This window comes from Leptopilina boulardi, unplaced genomic scaffold, assembly GCF_019393585.1.
Source record: "Leptopilina boulardi isolate dan_hultmark-lab unplaced genomic scaffold, ZJU_Lbou_2.1 LbouV2_278, whole genome shotgun sequence".
NCBI classification, from domain to species: domain Eukaryota; kingdom Metazoa; phylum Arthropoda; class Insecta; order Hymenoptera; family Figitidae; genus Leptopilina; species Leptopilina boulardi.
The window spans coordinates 2368110-2391024 of NW_026137838.1; the positions used below are offsets into that span (position 1 = coordinate 2368110).

Below are 22915 nucleotides of genomic sequence, written 5' to 3' on the forward strand. Positions count from 1 at the left end.
AGTAACTAATTTGACACTACTTTGAACCTACCTAATACTTAATTTGATTCTACTTTGAACCAACTTAGTACCTACTTTGAACCTACCCAGTTCCTAATTTGATCCTATTTTGAACCTACCTAGTAACTAATTTGACACTACTTTGAACCTACCTAGTACCTAATTCGATCCTACTTTGAACCTACCTAGTACCTAATTTGATCCTACTTTGAACCTACTTATTACCTAATTCGATCCTACTTTGAACCTACTTAGTACCTAATTTGTTCCTATTTTGAACCTACTAACTAATTTGACACTACTTTGAACCTACCTAGTACCTAATTTGATCCTACTTTGAACCTACTTAGTACCTGATTTGTTCCTATTTTGAACCTGCCTAATACTTAATTTCATCCTACTTTGAACCTACCTAGTACCTAATTTGTTCCTATTTTGAACCTACCTAGTAACTATTTGATACTACTTTGAACGTACCTAGTAACTAATTTGACATTACTTTGAACCTACCTAGTAACTAATTTGACACTACTTTGTATCTACCTAGTACCTAATTTGATCCTACTTTGAACCTACCTAGTACCTAATATTTGATCCTACTTTGAACCTACCAAGTAATTACTTAGAACCTATTTTGAACCTACCTAGTACGTAATTTGAAACTACTTTGAACCTAGCTAGTATAACTAATTTGACCCTACTTTGAACCAACCTAGTGCCGAATTTTATCCTACTAGGTAGGTTCAACGTAGGGTCAAATTAGTTACTAGGTAGGTTCAAAGTAGGATCAAATTAGGTATTAGGTGGGTTCAAAGAAGGTTCAGATTAGGTACTAGGTAGGTACAAAGAAGGTTGAAAGTAGGTACTAGGTAGGTTTAAAATAGGTTTAAAGTAGGATCAAATTAAGTAGTAGGTAGGTACAAAGTAGTGTCAAATTAGTTACTAGGTAGGTTCAAAGTAATGTCAAATTAGTTACTAGGTAGGTTCAAAGTAGTATCAAATAGTTACTAGGTAGGTTCAAAAAAGGAACAAATTAGGTACTAGGTAGGTTCAAAGTAGGATGAAATTAAGTATTAGGCAGGTTCAAAATAGGAACAAATTAGGTACTAAGTAGGTTCAAAGTAGGATCAAATTAGGTACTAGGTAGGTTCAAAGTAGGATCAAATTAGGTATTAGGTGGTTCAAAGAAGGTTCAGATTAGGTACTAGGTAGGTTCAAAGAAGGTTCAAAGTAGGTACTAGGTAGGTTCAAAATAGGTTTAAAGTAGGATCAAATTAGGTACTCGTATATTTACTCGAGATTAATAGTTATTTAAACCAAATAATTTTCGTTACCAAATATTTGAATTAAACAAACAGTATTTGAATCAATAATTTCTGTACTTGATACAAATTGAGCCAAATAAAAATTATTTAATATAACTAAATATTTATTCAGTTACCCAATTTAATCAAATAAATTTTTTTTTTAAATAATTCGAACTGGAAATAAAGAAATACATTTAGTGAAAGTGCAAATTATGTAAAACAGAGTGTGAACATTGAACAATGACCTTTAATGCGACTACAGTTAAAACCGCGCGTTGATTCCCATGAAACTGTATGCATCAGCGTAATTAGATCGTTCATCCCTATTGGTAACTGTTTTCTGTCGAGTCATGCACATATTCGTATAGTCCAATTAGTCGTTCTATCAGTTCAGCATGGCTTTTTTGCAAACTCGATTGTCAGGCGCATCCATTTCGAGTCCATTTCTCTCTCTCTCTCTCTCTTTTTTTTTTTTTTAATTCCATTTAAACGAGATGAAGAAGAAGAAGAAGAAGTGAGCACACTATCACTTTCCGGCTTTCGTTGCGCGTGACAACAGAGCATAACAGTTTGTTTGTTCGTCGCATTGGAATATGCAAACTGCATTCTTCTTCTTCTTCGTTAGAAAGAAAAGGATCAAAGTCAGCGCGGAAACAAGTTTTTGTCTTTGTATTATATATGAGAGAAAAAATTCCACCAAGGAAACGAATAGAAGGGACCCAATGATGGTAATTACTCGTTGCAAAACAGAGACACGACGTCGATGACCCCAAGTGTGACCCTTTTCCTATATATATATATATAAGACTCGCCCGGTTACGCCGCGCGCGAAATCACGAGAAATCCCTCTATACATATACATATATATACATATACATAAAAGAAGCGTGGAAAGAGGGATCGTCGAGGTCGAATTTCGATTTCGTCGGAAGATCAAGATCTCTGCTTAATTAGAAAACAATAAACAAGAATCCGCGTATTATTCCTTAAAAAATCATTAATTAGAATTTTTTTTATTTTATTAATTTTTTAATGGAAATAAAAATTATTATTTAGACGAATTTTTATTTTTCGAATTAGAATTTGGCAGAATTTTCTTTTATACGAATTTTTACTATTTACTTAGTAGAATTATTATTCCATTGAATTTTATGTGATTCGAATTTTTAGATGACAAAAATTCCAATTCACCGAATTATAATTTGTCCGAATTATAATTGGTCCGAATTATATATAATTTGTTCGAATTTTTATTTGTCCAAATTTTAATTTGTCCGAATTATAATTTGTACGAATTTTTATTTGTACAAATTTTAATTTGTCCGAATTATAATTGGTCCGAATTATATATAATTTGTCCGAATTTTTATTTGTCCAAATTTTAATTTGTCCGAATTATAATTGGTCCGAATTATATATAATTTGTCCGAATTATAATTGGTCCGAATTATATATAATTTGTCCGAATTATAATTGGTCCGAATTATATATAATTTGTCCGAATTTTTATTTGTACTAATTTTAATTTGTCCGAATTATAATTTAATTTTTCCGAATTTTCATTTGTCCGAAATTACAAATGGCCGAACAAACAATTGACAGAAAGATTTTGACGCAATTTTTGAAAATTGACCAATCACGATTTTTTTTTTTGGGTAATTTCTAATTGGTAAATTTTCAAAAATTGCGCCGAAATCTTTCTGTCGATTGTTTGTTCGGCTATTTGTAGTTTCGGACAAATAAAAAATTTGTACAAATTATAATTCGAACAAATAAAAATTCTGACCAATAAAAATTAGTACAGATAGAAAATTATGAACAACATATAATTCGGACCAATAAATATTCGGACAAATAAATATTCGAGCAAATTATAATTTGGACTAATTATATAATTCGGTAAATTGGAATTTTTGTCATTTAAAAATTCGAATTACATAAAATTCGATTAAAAGAAAATTCTTCTAAATTAAAATTCTCTGAAATAAAAATTCCTGTAAAGAAAATGATTATAAAATAAAAATTGTGTCAAAAATTCGTTAGCTTAAAATTTTATTAAGTGAAAATTCGTATAAAAATAACAAAATTCTCTCAAATGCTAATTCAAAAATTAAAAATTCATCTAAAAATAATTTCTAATCAAATTTTTTAATATAATCCAAAATTTTTTTCGAATCATTTTCGACTTTTTTTTTAATTCAATTTATTTATTAGCATATAAACGAGCAATCCAATTTGATTTAGAATCGCAAAAGTAGTTTTTCATGACTTATAGTCACACAATTTAGTCATTATAGATTATCGTGAATAAAAAGCAGTTCCTGGTTTTATATTGGTATAATAAATAAAAAAAAAAAAAATTTTAATCTCGACATTTCCACAAGGATCCTAATGGCAAATGATGATTCTATGTTTGAGAAAGTGATGATCATGAGAAAATAAAGGAATGAAAGAATTGAAGGTGAAAGGAACAACAACATTTGCAAAACAATTTTTTTTTTTTTTCGACGAAGAATGTCCACTCTGTCATGATTTGAAATTGTATATATAAATCTAACGATCTCTATGAATTCAATTATTATTATACGGAATCACTGATACATATTCATGAAGATTCATTTATATGAGAAAACCTTCGGGGTAAACTACATCGCTCTCATCACTTTTTGGTCCAATTTTCTTAAGATTCTTCCTGTTATCAATTACAATTCATTTACCTATCATTTATACCGTTTATTTTCCATTTCTTTTTTTTCAGAAAAAAAAAAATTCGTTCGTAATTATTTTCTGAATATCAAAAAGATGATTATAATCTAATTCGAAGTATTTTAATCTGATTTCTAATTATATTCTTCCGATCCTGGCAGATCTAATAAAACAAACATATTTTCAAATAGAAAAATTTATTCCATAGCAAAAAAAAAATCTTTATCTGGAACAGCAATAATCTCTAGAATAGCGAAAACTTTTCCTGTTTTAGTGAAACATTTCTCAGTTTCAGTGAAACTTATCGTAAAGATTTTTTTTTTCATGTAAAAATTTTGAATTAAATTAAAAAATTAAAGGAACCAAAAATAAATGATGAAAATCTCCTTGGATATAATTTTCTATAACTTTCTAAAATAGTTGTTTCTGAGAAAGTTATATATTTATTTGAAATCGAAAATTAAATATATTGATCCCCGACAATATATAATAAATAAAATATATGTGTGAAATTATGAAAATAAAATGAAAATAGTTAATTCAATGTGTTTAAGCATTTGATGACTAATAGATAAATTATACATAGATAATAGGAGTCATCGATCAAGTAATGGAACTCTATACACATCGCGTATATACGTTGACGATAGTATAAATAATTCATAAATCCTTGATATATAAAATGTATTATTTTGAAAATCACTCACCAATTACACGCGGTACATTCAGGAATTATATGTTATATAAACACTCACCTGTAACAAAAAAAAAAAATTAAACAGTCATTAATATAAGTGGCAATAAATCTGTATTATTATTTTTTTCATCATTTTTTTCCGAAATCAATTATTCAATTTTATTGAAGATAAAATTTTCCAATTTTTCAGATTTTCTCGTTTTTAATTAATTAAAAAAAAAAGGCAAAAAATTATTAAATCGCATATTAAAGATTACAAATTTTCTAGAATTTCAATTAATTCAAAGAAGGGGAAAAAAAAGGATTTGCCATTCCTGTATTTTTTTTTTTTTAATTTTACTGGCATCGGAGAATTTGGTCGATTGGTTTTTTGATCTTCTGCCGATTGCAAGGATTATTTACGACTTCCAATTAATCCTGACACGCAGCTGAGCATAAACGACTGTCACTTCAATCGGATATATAACTAAATGGATGGCAATAATTTGTTCCTTTTTCTCTCTCTCTCTCTCTCTTTTTGACGACCGCCTACGTTGGACAAAAACATATTCAAATCAATTCCAAAGAATGTCTTCTCCATTCATGGCTTTTTTTATTCCCAAACCAAATTTTTTACTATCGAAATCAACTCATTTGTCTTGAAAATTTCTAACTAAATTTTTTTTTATGATTTACTGTTTTATGTTTATATGTATCTATTTTATGTATTATATTCGTTTTTATTTTTAAATAGAAATAATAAATAAAAATAAACATAAATAATAAATAAATAAAAATAAATATATAAATAATAAATAAATAAAAAAAATTATATAAAAATAATAAATATTAAAAGTAAAAAAAATCCACGAAAATTATATTTTTGCAATAAGAAAAATATTGTTTCGTGTATTTCTAAAAACGATAAAATTCTATGGGATTTGACCAAGAAGTAAAGAGAGAGAGAAAGAGAGAGAATGAAAAAAAGGACTAGAGTTAGGATCGCTAGATATTTTTTAAAAGAGAGACTCGTGCTAGGAGCACGAGAGTACGATTAACATACAATACGAACATAATTCTCTGGTTGCCTCTCTTGAAAATTCTGTAAGCTGCCTTATGGACTATGTAGAGGCGCGCGAGGCTGCCCTTCTGGGCCCTTTTCATTTTGCCCTACTAGAAAACCTATACCAACTTCTTCTTTACATATAAACCACTTTTCAAAACACAAAGGGCTTTCTCGATTTAAATCAATCAATTTTTCTCCATTTATTTATTTATTCATTTTTTTTTATTTATAAATAAATATATTATTTACCACATTATTTATAAATCATATACAGGGTGTCTACTAGAAATCTGAATTAAAATTCCAGGACTTTTTCAGGACTTTCCAGGACAAATTTTTTATTTTTCCAAGACATTAAATTGAATGACCTTAAGGAATAAAAAAAAATTTTAGTTTAACTATTGTTTTCAGAAATTATTAAAAAATTAATTAATTACTTAAGTAAATTTTCATTTTACTTATTTAATGAATTTTTTTTTAAACTTGATTGACAAAATTATAAATTTTTGAAAATTTAAATGCAAAATATAAAAAATGCAAGGACAAAAATTAAAATTCCAGGACTTTCAAGGACATTTTTTCAAATTCCAGGACATTTCTAGGACTTCCAGGACTAGTAGACACCCTGAATATAGTCCTAAGGAAACATATTATTATAATTATTATTAATTAATTAATACAATTTAAAATTATCAAAAAAAAATTTATCGAAGAAAATAATAATCGTATCAAAAATTAAATACTGGCGCAGTACTGGCGAGCTACTGGTACCTGTACTGCACCAGTAGTAAATTGACGCTTTCCTTATAAGGGCTATATTATTATTAATTAATTAATACAATTTAAAATTATCGAAAAAAATTTATCGAGTATCAAAATCGTATCAAAAATTAAATACTGGCGCAGTACTGGCGAGAGCTACTGGTACCTGTACCACCTCAATAGTAAACTTTATCAATATTCTGGCACGGAATTCTAAAATTAAATAATTATTGAAAATTAATTTTTATTAAAGGCAAAAATAATATTTTAAAATTAAATAAAAAAAAATTTTTAATTAAAATTTTCATAAATCTCGAGCAAATGTCAACAGTTGCTATTGACCTTTTATTATAATAAACGAGCATTGACATATTCAATATTGAGTATATACATATGAGCAAATATCGAATCTGTCATTAAGCGACATGTGCTGATTTCTCAAAATTACTATCAGCAATCATCGTTATTGTTATTATTATTATTATTATTATTATAAAAAGACGGCTCGATCATAACCCTACACACTCGACCAATCTGATAAGTCCTGAAAGTTATTGAGAGCATATTTTTGATTGAAATCAAAGGACGAACTTTCGAGAAAAAAAATATTATATATATATATAACGAAAGACTATCAAAATAACACTTTCGATTGATGCAATTCACCAATACGAAAGTTTTTATATGTACAAAAATTAATTGCCTTTTTTTTCATCAGTGAAAGTATTATTATTCCCTTCATTATTACATTTAATCCTAATTGCAAAAAAAAAAGATATTTTTGTCTCGAACAAAATAAATATTTATTTATTGCTAATTATTATTTATTTGTTGCAAATAAATATTTATTTGTTGCAAATAAATATTTATTTGTTGCAAATAAATATTTATTCGTTGCAAATAAATATTTATTTATTTGCCAAAAATAATTATTTATTTGTTGGAAATAAATTTTTCCTTACGCTAAATTTATGAACTGAGACAAATATATATACGTTTATTTAACTCAAATATATATATTACATATTTGGTTCGAATAAAAAAAATTTCTCTGAATGATGAAAGAGAAATATAGTGAATTTTGCTAAATAAAACCTAATTTGATGAAGTGTTGTTTGGCGGATAGAAATTCCCCATGAATTTGTCAATTTTATATAGATTGCGAGATGTCAATGATTAGAGGTATAGCAAACATCGTGTTCGTTGAATGACACAGATGGACTACCTGTTTTCTAACCTGTTTGATACCAGTTTTCTATCGGCGCCAACGCGTCCGACAAGGCACTGTCTCCACTTCTACACTTGGATATTGTCGCATAACTCTAGTTGTTGGTTCCAAGTTATTCGCCATTTTCTTCTCTTTCTCTCTGTCTCTCTCTCTCTGTCTCTCTCTCTCTCTCTCTTTATATATATTATGCAATGGAACTTCCGAGAATATTTGATATACCATAGAAAGAGCGAGAGAGACTTGGGGCTCCTTGCCTACTCACAATGAATATGTATTTTAGCCGTGTATACGTGTTTCACATGACGATGTACAAATTTAATCCCATTTCATAATTTTTTTTTTTTTTTTCACTATTTTGTAATTTTACGTTTCTGTAATGGTAATTTCTAATTTTTTTGCTTCAAATTTTTTTTTTTTTCTTACTTTCCAGACAAAAATTTCGTCCAATTCAGAAAAAAATTTGGGGACGCATGATTCTGTTCTAAAAATCATTAGTCATAATTTACATTTTATCGAATTTTATTTGTCCTAATTAGTTTTAAGTTATTTGTTCGAAATAGTATTTGGCATAATTTACATCAAAGCGATTTTCTATATTAAAGAATTTTTATATAACGGAAAATTCAACTCACAGAATTTTTAATTCTACGAATTTTTATTTGTCAGAATTTTTATTTGCTCGAATTTTCATTTAACATAAATAGGCATTTTAAAGAATTTTTATTGGGTAGAATTTTATTGAATAGAATTTTCATTCAGATGAATTTTCATTTATTCGGAATTATTATTTGATATAATTTCCATATATAATCGATTTTTCATACTACAGAATTTTTACTTAACCGACAAATCATTTAATAGAATTTCTAATTGATAGAATTTTCATTTGTCCGAATTTTCAAATGGCCGAACAAACAATCGACAGAAAGATTTCAGCGCGATTTTTAAAATCAACCAATCACAATTTTATGAATAATTTTTAATTGGTTGATTTTAAAAATCGCGCCGAAATAAATAAAAAAAATTTGATTTGATTTTAATAGGAATTTTATTTGCGCTAAATAAAATTTTATTTTGATTAAAAAAAAAATTTTTCTCTGCACGTATAAATTTTTCCAATACCAATTAGAAGAAAACAAATTTTGAATCAATTTGAAAAATAAACAAAATTTTACATAATCAATGAGAAAAATTTTGCATTGAATTAAACACTTATGAAAGAAATTTATTATACCAAAGAAAAATTCCATTTTTTCTCTCCTCAAATAAATTTCGATTCTAAACAAGATTTAATCAATTTGTGAAAAGGGTTGGAGAAAGGGGGCGTTGCCCCACACACACACATAAGATAGAAAAAAGAAATTTGTTAAAATAAAAAAGCGAGACTGAATTTTAAATTAATGATGAAATTCATAAAATTATAATCCTCGTGTGTTTGAGCGTGAAAAATTTATAGTCTCGCGCATGAAAAATATTTCCCTCTCTTTCTTTCATTTTTTTTTTTTTTGGGACGTTTTGTATTGCCCCAAGTGCTAAATAATCAATAAAAAAAAAAATAGATATTTTTTTTATATCGAGAAAGCGAGCCTTGAGATATTTTCACATTGAGAAAAGAAAGAATAAGATGCACCGTGTGGAACGAATTTAGGAACCAAAAATACGCGCTTAAACATATTAATATGTTCAGCCCATTTCCGTATAGTGTGTGTGTGTGTGTCAAAATTTAAACCACCCACATAAAAAAAAGGAACTTGATTCAAATATGTAAAAGTGTGAAGTTTTTATGATTTTTTATGATCGTATTATGATTATCCAAAAAAAAAAAAGTATTTCATTTTGTAATTTAAAAGAAATTTTTATTTTTTATTTCTAAAATTTTACATACAAATCACGTTCTTTTTCTTTAAAGTGAAAGTGTAACGATGTTTGATTCTTTTTTTTTAGAATTTATTGTTGATATTAAACCATCTTGGTATGTTAATAAGATATTTTTTGATTTACTCACATATATATGGAAAAGTATGAAAAATATTAAAATTGACAGAAAATAATTTATTTTTTTTTTATTTGTTTTTCAAAAATTTTTTTTTTCATTTCTCTTTTTGGAAATAAAAAATTTAAAAAAAAAATGAAATTAAAAACGGAATATTTTTTTAAATTTCTGATTTTTTGGAGGGATTTGTTTTTCAAAATTTTTTTTCATTTTTCTCTTTTTGGAAATAAAAAATTTAAAAAAAAAAATGAAATTAAAAACGGAATATTTTTTTAAATTTCTGATTTTTTGGAGGGATTTGTTTTTCAAAAATTTTTTTCATTTCTCTTTTTGGAAATAAAAAATTAAAAAAAAATGAAATTAAAAATATTTTTTTAAATTTCTGATTTTTTTGGATGGGAAATTTTTTGAAATGTGCGAAATTCTTGACCAGCGCAAATCGCGAAATATAGGTGCTATTACGCGAGAGTGGTCGTTTATTTATAGATAGCCTGGCAAAGTACCGAAATGTCGCGTGTCTCGCTATATGTTTTCGTCTCACGCATATTTTATGCAAATGAATTAGAGTCTCGCCTTCATTATTTTTATTCTATGTCCCTATATATATCGGTATGAGATTATATATATTATATTTGAAGAAAAGGTGTCGCATAAATTCGAGTAAATAGCCATATTTTTTTTTTAATCTCATTTTTCTCTCCCCGTTTTAATGGATTTTTGAAAGTATTTTTTTTTGTTTACTTCAAACAAGGAGAAAGTTATTATTTTTTTTTTTTATCAAATTCGAAGAATTTTTTTTACAAAATTTGCAAATGTACTTTATAAACCAAGCCAAATAATTCCGTAACGAAATTTTTCCTTCGTGAAAATATTTTTTTTCTTCCTATTATCAAATTTATCTACATTTGATAATTACATAAATATAATAAAAATCAGATATTTCATTTCCCAGGTATATATATATATATAAATATTTTATTCCAAGAATAAATTCATTTTTTCCTGTATAATTAATTGAAAAAAAGGAGACGAGTCTCACGCGATTAATTGTCTTTATTAATTTTATATCACACATAAGTTTAAAAAAAAAAAATTAATTCTTGTTTAGAATCTAAACTACTAGATATGCATTATGTGTATATAATTAGGATTGAAAATTATTTCGACCTCACATGCAAGTACGTCATTCTCATAATAATGTGTGTGTCTATTACTCGCGTGTTGCGTGAAACTATATGGTGTCGGCATGAATCAACTACTGCGAATGCCACATTGTTAGTATTTGATACCAACATATATATATATGAATTTACACTTATGCGTCGAATACTGAGACCTAAATCATCTAACTAATGTTATATGCTCATTTACATTAGAGGAAAATATTTTCTCGCGAGTCAAGCATTTCAAAGAGAGTTCAAGAACAAGTTGGAATTTAATTTCTCACCGTCGCATTTATAAATACCATTGTTTCAAATCATCGATTTCTGACATCGATTTGTAATTATCATTGTAAGGGGGGGGGGGATTTATAATTATTGCTGAAAAACTGACATGGAAAATATGAAAAAAAAATAATAATTAGAAAATTGTTTAAAATACCTAATCTATTAATTTATATTATTTAATAATTAAATATAAATATATTTTCAATTCATAATTTTTTTTATTTTTATTTATTACATTTAATATTTTATTTCCTATTTATTTATATATTAATAAAAATAAATAGTAAATTAAATAATAAACGTGATAAATAAATAATAAATAAAGTGAATAATTTTTCATAGATTTATTTAATTTATTATTTTATTTACCATTTATTTATATTAATAAAAATAAAATAAATAAATAGTAAAGTTCTTCACAAAATTTTAGCTCGATCCATCAAATATTTTACGAGAAAATTTGCGGAAAATATTTATATATATATACAACAATCACATGCCCTTAATTCTTAAATTTCATTCATTAATTTACATCCAAAAAAATGATTTATTTGAACACAATAAAATATATTTGAACACAATAAAATATATTTGAGTTAAAAAAACGTATATTTGTCTCAAAGCCTACCAACTTATTTATTTGGAGTAAATAAAAATTTTATTTGAAGTAAATAAATTTTTCTTTGGCTCAAATAAATTTTTTATTTAAATGAAATAAAATATATTTGCAACAAATAAATGAGTTTAGTAGGCTCGAAAACAAATATTCACCATTTCTCTAATTGTAATTTTTTAAATTTTGTTATTGTTATTTGTTTCATTATTATTATATTATTATATTATTATTATATTATTATTACCTATATTATTATTATTATTATTATTATTATTATTATTATTATTATTATTATTATTATATTATTATTACCTATATTATTATTATTATTATTATTATTATTATATTATTACCTATATTATTTTTATTATTTTTCTCATTATTATTATAAATGTTATTATTATTTTGTCCCCCTTATTTTGTTAATTAATCCAATTCTTAATTTTATATTTTACTTTCTTATTAAATCAAATATTTTATATTACTTTTACTCGAGTATATAATAAACCTTCTTTTTTTTGGGATCTCATTAAAAAGTTGTTATCTTCAATTTATAATGTAATATTTTTCTTTTTTTTTTTGTTTTGATTTTATAACGAACAAATGAGACAGAAGTTATACAAAGAATTGAAAATTAGCATTAAGTGTACAGTGGAAGCAGATGTAAGTAACATTCTGCATACGTACATGGTTTTGCACATGAGTTGAACATGCACTTATATGTTGTTCGTGGAGAACAGAGCAGTTCATTGTTCCAACGACACTCGGATGAACGCATATAACAATCCGGTTTGCAACTCGAAACTAGACCTTTGGCTTCTATATATACAGAGACTTTTAGATTCAATTTACTGCACTAATAATTTTTCCAATTTTTTTTTTAATTTTCTTTTTTAAAAATAACGATTTTTTTAATAGTTTTTGAATATTCTAAAATTAATTTTATCGCACTATCACTATTATAGATTTATTTATTTTATTATTAACCATACTATTTATTAATAATTATTAGGTTTTTGAAAGATATATAATTAATTTCCAGTCGAACAAGTGGATATAATTATAATCCAGTACAATTTTATACAGTAAAGAGAACTTAAAAGAGTATTATACCCTCACTGACCCAAATACCATCTCTAAACTATTTAACAAGGTCTAAAAATACAACCTTACAATATAAGTCACTTCATAATAACTCTTCCTATGAAGGATTATAATTTTTTTCAAAAAAATAGCAAAATAAGCGCTAAAAGGTTATCCATAATCGAGCCTAATGATTTACGAGGTAATAAAAAAAAGGAAAATTCATAAATATAATGATAGAGCAATGAGTGCAAGTGGATGTAATTACATTTTACATAATGGACAATACTTAAAACTGTTTAAACATTTTTTTTTTTTTTACATGTGAAGGATCGGACAAGATATATAGAAAAAAAAAATATATATATATGTGGGAACATTGTTTATATGGGGGATATAAGTGTTTCTGATATATACAAAAGTAGGTCCTCTGCGTGATAGTTTTTTTTAAAGATGCGTATATATGCATAAGGAAAATGTAGGAAGAGAGGATGAAAAAAAAAAAAAAAAAAAAATTCTCAAGACAAAGAGAAGTATGGGGACACAAAGAGGAGGAAAGAATGTTATAGGTGGCTCGAAACCGTGTATCATATATCCAGAAGCTCGCGGATATTATGTATCGGATTCAACGAATATATATATACATGGACCTTTATTCTACTTTACTTCTTTATTTTTTTTTTTATTATTTTTATTTTACTTTTTCCACATTCAAAATACTACAAATATTCAATTACCGTACATTTAATTTCGAAAATATCAAAAAAAAATTTTAATTTCCAATATATTGTAATATTTAAATTATACTAAAATCTTTGAAAACAATGAGAAAAATAAATTTAAATATCCTATAATGACAATAATAATCGAGAGAAAATGAAAAATATTCTGCGAAAAGAGTAATTGATAGTATTATTACCAACTCGAGGATTACATTATGCACTATTATTGTCAACTATTCTCCTTGTTTTTGTGATAGGATCTTAAAAAATGATTGCGCGAAGATGACTTGGCTACCGGTTTTATCAGAATAAATTACTCTAAGACGATATAGATAAAGTATAGAAACGATCGATATACGCCAACACATATAAATATCAGACTAGATCGCGCCTATTTTATTCAGTATAATAATGATAATAATAAAAAGAATATTATAATAATAGTAATAAAATTAATAATCAAAATAATCAAAAATAATTTTAAAAAAATAAAAATAATAAATAAAATATAATAAAAAAATGATAATAATATAATAATTATAATAATTTTAATAAAATAATAATAATAATAATAATAATAATAAAAAAAAAATAATAATAATAATAATAATAAATAATAATAATAATAATACATTACCCAATGCACACAAACTGCCATCTTGATCACGATCCCCCTTCGTTATTTATATTACCTATTTAACAATCTACATTTTCACACTTTTATTCGCGGAATTCACTTTCATCTTTTCGAGGATGAAGGTCACTATTATAAAAGTCACGAAATTGTAATCGAAATAGAGTATATATATTTCTGATTGAATCTATAGCACGAAAGTGGGTTGCAGATTTTATATTATTATTGTATATATAATCGAGTGTAGCATTATTTCGAAACTGAATAGCATTTGTCACGTCACCTCTATTGTGTGAATATTTATAATCTCATTTTTTTTTTTTTTTTTGTTTTTTAAATTATTTTTCCTTCTGAATTTGTTTTGAATTCAAACTCGATTCGATCTTTATATTTTTGAAAGACAAGAGCAGAGAGAAAAATGCTAATCAAAATTCTGTTAAGTGCGAAAACGAAGCCAATTTCAAACAGGGAAAATGCTAATGAAAATCAATGCATTAAATATATGAACTATATTATGGAAAATTGCTACACGAAAAAAAGTATAAAGTAATTTTTACTATATACTTACAATTATAGTAAAAGGTAAATTGTCCTGAAATTCTGGGTATTATTGACAACTTTTGCTTCGGAAATAGTGAAAAGGAAAAAGAATTTTACTATTTTAATTTTTTCCGGAGCAAAATTTGTCAAAAATGCTCAGAAATTCCGAACAGTTTAGGATTTACTTCGGAAGTAGTAAAATGTACTTTATTTTTGATTCCAATTATTTTCAGGCTAATGAAAATCGATCCACTAATTGTTGACTAATATTTCCAAAACGGAAAAGGCTAATGAAAATCAATCCACCAGATGCAAACTATTATTTCTAACAAATCAATGTGAATCATACAAAGTGAAAACCAATTTAGCTTTGAACATCGAACATAAAATTTTCCAATAAAGAATTCTGACTATCACAGAAAAAACCTGAATTCAAATTGAGTATAGATTCTATACTCAATTTGATTCGCAACAAAAATGAAACTGGTTGTCTCATTTCGAGTTCTAAGGTAAAAGTATCAAAATGAAACAGGCAAGTTTCATTTTGAGAAAAAGAAAAATGGAAAAATATTGTGAAATAACGAATAATTTTGCACAAAAACATGAAATATAATAATTACAAAGAAGTAAATAACACGCTAGACTTAATATATTTGATTAAAAATTGCTTGTAATCGCGTAATAAAATAATAAAGGAAATATGTTTTTAGGTTAGAAAAATGAAAACATGTGTTTTGACAACAGGAACGGTACTGCCAACTTAAATAATAGCGGTAAATTTAAAAACTTATGAAATTAATTATTATCTACGTAAATAATAATAAATAATTTTTATTTAAAAACTTCTAAATATTCGTACTGGTCAAAATAATCTTTCTGGTGTTGTTGAAATATTAGAAACAATAATTGAAATACAAAATTACTCTGCTTATGATGCCAACTTAGAAATCTGAAATTCCAGCCAATATCATTTTGAATAACATGAAGTTTGTCCCATATTCATTTCGATACCCAAAAAAAAATGAGTTGCAACAAAAATGAGTCCAAGTTTTTTCTGTGATACCAAAATCAGTATCAGCACTAAGATCGCAAGCATAAGGTTTTAGTTCAGATTTTAGGAAAATAAAAAAGATGTTTAGATTTTAGGAACATGTTTAGGATTTAGAAAAATTTAGGAACTTGAAAACAAGGAAAATCAACACACTTAAAATTGTTGATATATATTTTTCGGACTTGTAAAAAAAAGAAGAAGAAGAAGAAGAAGCGACAAAGGAGAGAGTTGGACAATACCGGGAGAGTACCGTTCGTTACAATTCAAATGCTTACAGTGCAACAATCGCACCGACGCATGTAGGTACATACCGAGAGGAGCCACGAGCGTCCTAGCAAGTCGACTATTCAACACACATACACATATACACTTGGTTGAACAATGCATAACAAGCATTGTCTCTCTACTCCGCCCTCCAATTCCATTCCATACTGTATTGCCTTTATCTCTCACTCTATTTTCGTTATGGGCACGGACTCGACATATATGCTCTATGCGTTCAAGGGGAGTAAATTACCAACGCATATACACACAGACACAAATGCATAAAAAAAAAAACGAGTAAAGACAGATACTAAATTGACGGTGAAGACTATGGCTGCTTCAGTTGCCTCAACATGTGTGCTCAATTATCTTTTCATTTCACTCAATCGAGTTCTCTCTATAATGAAATTATGATCGGTTTCATATATAGTGGTACAAAGGCATTCGCTTATAAACTTCAATTCATTTTCGATTCAATGAATATTTTGCGATTTAAAATTTTTTTATGCATTTATTTGCGGATTTTATTGAACACTTGGAAAAGAGAATTATTTTTTTTATATCGAACTATTTTTAATGATGCGAGTAAACTGAATTTGGGTCACGTGAAAATTTGGTGTTAATGCTCAAAAATTGGGAAAATTAAAGTAAATTTAAGCAGTAAAAACGTATTTGGAACAAATTTCACAAAAATTGTGGAAATCAAACTAAAAGCGCAGGAAAAATTATGCTAAGCTCAAAAATTGTGGAAATCAAACTAAAAACCCAGAAATTATTTTATGCTCTAAAATTGTGGAAATCAAACTAAAAACCAAAAAATTATTTTACGCTCAAAAATTGTGAAAAACAAACTAAAAATTCAGAAATTATTTTACGCTCAAAAATTATGGAAAGCAAACTAGAAATCCAGAAATTATTTTACGCTCAAAAATTGTGAAAATCAAACTAAAAGCGCAGAAAAAATTATGCTAAGCTCAAAAATTGTGGAAATCAAACTAAAAACCCAGAAATTATTTTACGCTCAAAAATTGTGAAAATCAAACTAAAAGCGCAGAAAAAATTATGCTAAGCTCAAAAATTGTGGAAATCAAACTAAAAACCCAGAAATTATTTTATGCTCTAAAATTGTGGAAATCAAACTAAAAACCAAGGAATTATTTTACGCTCAAAAATTGTGAAAAACAAACTAAAAATTCAGAAATTATTTTACGCTCAAAAATTGTGGAAAGCAAACTAAAAATCCAGTAATTATTTTACGCTCAAAAATAGTGGAAATTAAACTATAAGAACCCAGAAAAAATTATGCTAAGCTCAAAAATTGGGGAATTCAAACTAAAAACCAAAAAATTATTTTACACTCAAAAATTGTGAAAATCAAACTAAAAACCCAGAAATTATTTTACGCTCAAAAATTGTGGAAATCAAACTAAAAGTGCAGAAAAAATTATGCTATGCTCAAAAATTGGGGAAATCAAACTAAAAACCAAGAAATTATTTTACGCTCAAAAATTGTGGAAATCAAATTAAAAACTCAGAAATTATTTTACGCTCAAAAAATGTGTAAAACAAACTAAAAATCCAGAAATTATTTTACGCTCTAAAATTGTGGAGATGAAACTAAAAACACAGAAATTATTTTCCGCTCAAAAATTGTGGAAATCAAACTAAAAGCGCAAAAAAAATTATGCTAAGCTCAAAAATTGTGGAAAACAAACTAAAAATTCAGAAATTATTTTACGCTCAAAAATTGTAGAAATCAAACCAAATTTAACCAGATATTTATTTGAAGAAAATTAATTTTAACCTCAAAAGTAGATTTAACTCATAAACCAATTTTTGAGCGAAACAAATTTTAGCACTGCTAATTTTTAGCCAATTTTTTAAAAAGCAATAAAAAATTAACAATTTGAAAAAAATTCATTAGCTAAAAATCCGATAATTATTTTTCTCGTTATAGTAAAAAAAAAAAAAAAAAAAAATCTAGTGCGAAATAATATGGCATGAATTCAATGTTGTCAAACGGGTATACATACAATGCAGGTGAGCTGCTCTGATTGGAGTTTGCAGCTGTACGCATTTAATGCACCGACCGGTGTGTGTTTATATATATATATATGTATAAATAATTACATATACGAGCCAGTAAAGCACCCAGGCAAAATGTTAACCATTATTATCTCTACTCGTGTTCGAATTGGGTTTAACGCAACTTTCTTCGCAACAAGAATCGACAACAACTGCTACAATTATTGTCGAATCAAGCGAATTAACTATATATATATATATATATACACTTGCATAATAAGCTCCAGATGCACCGCATATTATTGCCACTAATAATAAAAATTTCACTTTCACGAATTGTTACGCAATGTGTATAACGATAATTCTATATAATATTTAAAGAAAAGTAAACTTTGATATTAAAACTAAATAAATAACTTACGTTCAATAGCGTCAAAAATTATTATCATCAGAAAAGAAATTCCGTCACTCACCTGTAACAAAAAAAAAGAAAAAACATTATTAAACATCGTGCAAATAATCATTAAAAAAGTACAAATAATTTTTCAATGAAAAAATTATTTTAATGTACAGAAATTTTGCCAGGGCCCAGATCGGGGCCAGAACAGGCTGCCATATTAGGGAATAGCCGCGCCTGATGTGACCCTGATTAGGTAATCCACATTTTCTCGTCACCCTGATTTGACCCTGAGCAGTTGTGGCGTTTCATTCCCTACTAGGGCCCTGTTAAGGTAATTTCTACACGGGATTAAAAAAAACATCTTTTAGGTTATTTTTTTATAATTTTTCCCATTCAAAAATAATTTATTTTCTAGTTGATCATAAACGTCTTCAGCATTGTAAAAAAAATCAATTTTAATTTAAAAAAAAACCATTTTTTTAGATAAAATTTTTTATAATTTTCCATTTTCAAAATTAATTTATTTTCTACTTATATTCATAAACCTTTTCAGCCTCGCATAATAAAAAGAATCAATTTTTGTTAAGGAACTATAATTCTCACAGCAATATATGCAAAAAGTCATAAATTTTGCATTACATTTGTGCGCTAGGTTTTCCGTTAATGAGTCACGAACAAGAAATGTCTCGACACGATGCAAAAAAAAAAAAGAAAAATAGCAATAAAATTCGTGATATAAAATGTAAACGTTTTTATGAAAAATCGTTAATTACTCTCACATACACACACACTATAATCTCTCCAATAATTGATAAATTAAAAGTGCAAATATACCGCGAGAACTTATTCATCAACTCGCACAAATGTAATAAATCATCAAAGTTCACTTATTTACAAACTATAAACCGATTGCTCAAACCACCTAATTAACTTATCAGCAATGCTAATTGGGTCAGTGTTGGAAGTTAGTAATTCAATAACAATTTGTCCCGCTCACGTAGAAACGCCAATCATCGTATGAATTTTGCACACCCTGTCGAAAGTTTCAATCATGAATCATATATATATATATATATGTCTAAAATATATTTGCCTTATACGCGATATACTCACCTTGACTTCCCAGCAAGAGAAAGAACAAGTCAGTGAATGTTTATATATGAAAATTTCTATATCTCCATCTCTTATATGGTATATATATATATATGCAAGTAATAAATATATATCTCTCAACATAGTTCGAGTCGTTGTATATATATATATGAATGTTGCGGTTTTCCTCACGACACTGAACGAGATACAGTTATTATCAAATTGCGGGCACACTTGGCATTCGACATAATTCATTTCCTATATTTAGCATTGGAGTATAGAAAATAGATTATGAAAACAGTATTCCGAGTACCATCATTTGGATATGTGTTACATTATTTTTTTAAAAATTCTATTGATTTTAGCAAATAATTTATACTATTTATCTATTTTTCGCAAAAACTACTTCGGTGAAAAAATTTTAAAGGGGCTCTGTCAGGGCCCAAGTCGGGAAGCACTAAATCCGTTTGGCGCCACAAAAAAAGGTCTATTTCAGTTAAAATCGATAAAAACCGGGGCCTAACTAGATCCTGATCAGCACCTAGTGTGAACCTGATCAGGGCCTGCTATGGCCCTAGTAAGGTTTCTTATTTCATCTCCCGTGCAGAAATTTTGTCCAGGGCCCAAATCGGGGCCGGATCAGACTGCCCTATTAGGGAATGAAACGTCGCGCTTGATGAGGCCATGATTAGAAAATCCACATTTTCTGGTCGCCCTGATTTGGCGTTTCATTCCCTACTAGGGCCCTGGTAGGGCAATTTCTACACGGGCTTGTTCAGAAACTAGTGAAAATTATAATTATCTAAATGAACAATCGCTAGTTTCTATACATTATAAATACTTAGAAACAAGATAGTACAACTGTTATAGTTTCCAAATAGTCAAAATATCTAGAAACTAGATAGTACAACTTAAATAGTTTCCAAATAGTTAAAATATCTAGAAACTGGATAGTATATCTAGTTTCTATATACTTTAACCATCTAGAAACTAGATTGTATAACTGTCCTAAAATTTCTAAGTAATCTGGATGATTGTAGATAGTTTCCATATAGTTTTAGTAACTAGAAACTAAACAGTGTAACAGTCTAATAATACTAATTACTTTCTATTGCAAAATAATGTACATAAACAAGATAGTTTCCATACAATTTGAGTGTCTTTAAACTAGGTCGTAGTGTAACAGTTCCCGCTAGTTTTAGAATAGTTGAACTATACTGAAACTGAATAGAAAATAGTATACCAAACCAATAGAGAAACGTGAAATATTTTTATACGGGGAAATAAGGGATTTTAAACCTAATAATTGTTCTGTCTATTCTTTTGCATTTTCTAAGAATATCTAGACAGTTTCTACATAGTTAACTATCTAGAAACTGGATAGTTTTCATATAGTTTTAGTATCTAGAAACTAGACAGTATAACTGTCCTGATATTTCTAAGTAATGCACCAAATAGTTTCCGTATAGTTCAAGAATGTAGAAACTGGTTAGTCGTAGCGTCTAGTTTCTATATAGTTTTCCTATAGAAAACAAGTAAAACTCTACCGTAACTAAATAGAAACGTGAAATATTTTCACAAGTTATTTTCCTTCGATTCACATTTAGAGAGTGCATAAAATAATAATTAGCGAAAATTGAAACACACTAGACAAATGTCAAATGTATAAATAAAGAACTTATGATAAATGAGAGCACACAAAGCTATATAAGCCTTCAGGTTATTGAAAGCAGATTACGTTTCGCGCGTGAATACAAGATTTTACCGTTGCGAGTGCTTCCGCGTCAAGAGCTGATAAGCCGAGAGCGCAGTATATAGATAAAACCAAAAAAAAAAAAAAAAAAAAAACAATATCATATACGCGGGGTTGAAAATACAACTAAAACCGTGACTACGCATATAATAACTGTTGACTGCACAAAATGCAAAACAACATAAAATAACTAGATATATATTAATGTCGCCCGTGCGTATATTATAATTCTTGTGAAAGAAATTTTAATCAATATAAAACGTGAATAAATTACGAAGAAGGAATATAATATAAACTATTTAAATGATTTTGATAAGAAGATATAATCGAGTCACATAAAATAATTTGTGAATGCAATATTTGATAATAATTGGTCGAAAAAGGAAAATCAACTCTCACTTATATACTGAGACAAAATAAAAAAAAAGAAATATATAAATCATAACTTGATTTAAAGTCAAGGTGAGTAAGAAAATTTTATATACGTTGATTTCAAAGAGGAAGCTTCATATATTTCATTTGATATATAAGAAAAGAAAAATTTACTATAATTTCAAAAAAAATATAATAGGAATTTTTGACCTAATTTGAAAAAAGTACTTTCAGCGAACGCTCATTTCACGTTGTTGTGCACCGGTTCTCGTCCGATCACCGAAGTTAAGCAGCGTTGAGCGCGGTTAGTACTTGGATGGGTGACCGCTTGGGAATACCGCGTAGTGTTGGCTTAATTTTTTTTTTCATTTTCATTTTAGAATAAAATTACATTTTTTGGTTAAAAACCAATAGTCGGAAATGTAATCTTAATTTTTAGGGTTTTGTGGCTCAGGCACTAAGCTTTATAGTTACCATGCCAACCAATACCATAGCAACTGGTACCATAGCAACCAGTATCATAACAACTTGTACCATAGCAACCGGTATCATTGCAATTGGTAGCATAGTAACTGGTACCAAAGTAACTGGTACCAACATAACTAGTGCCAACATAACTAGTACCATAGCAACTAGTAGCAATATAACTAGTACCAATATAACTAGTACCAAAGATACTAGTATCATAGTAACTAGTACCAAAGTTACTGGTACCACAGTAACTGGTACCAAAGTAACTGGTACTAAAGTTACTAGTACCATAGTAACTGGTACCAAAGTAACTGGTACTAAAGTTACTAGTACCATAGTAACTAAATGGTACCAAAGTAACTAGTACCATAGTAACTGGTACTAAAGTAACTAGTACCATAGTAACTAGTACCAAAGTTACTGGTACCATAGTAACTAAATGGTACCAATGTTACTGGTACCATAGTAACTAGTACCATAGTAACTGGTACCAAAGTAACTGGTACTAAAGTTACTAGTACCATAGTAACTGGTACCAAAGTAACTGGTACTAAAGTTACTAGTACCATAGTAACTAAATGGTACCAAAGTAACTAGTACCATAATAACTAGTACCAAAGTTACTGGTACCATAGTAACTAAATGGTACCAATGTAACTAGTACTAAAGTTACTAGTACCATAGTAATTAGTACCAAAGTAACTGG

At 27.4% G+C, this 22915-nt stretch overlaps 1 protein-coding gene and 1 non-coding gene across 2 annotated transcripts in view; one reads left to right on the forward strand and one right to left on the reverse strand.

The window, feature by feature from the left end:
• The window catches only part of LOC127282032 (uncharacterized), a 347280-nt gene that overhangs the window by 214798 nt on the left and 109567 nt on the right, over positions 1-22915 (reverse strand). The window lies entirely within an intron of this gene.
• On the forward strand, positions 21972-22091 carry LOC127282082 (5S ribosomal RNA). Its single transcript, XR_007843140.1, has one exon. It is a non-coding gene; the product is annotated as a 5S ribosomal RNA (ribosomal RNA).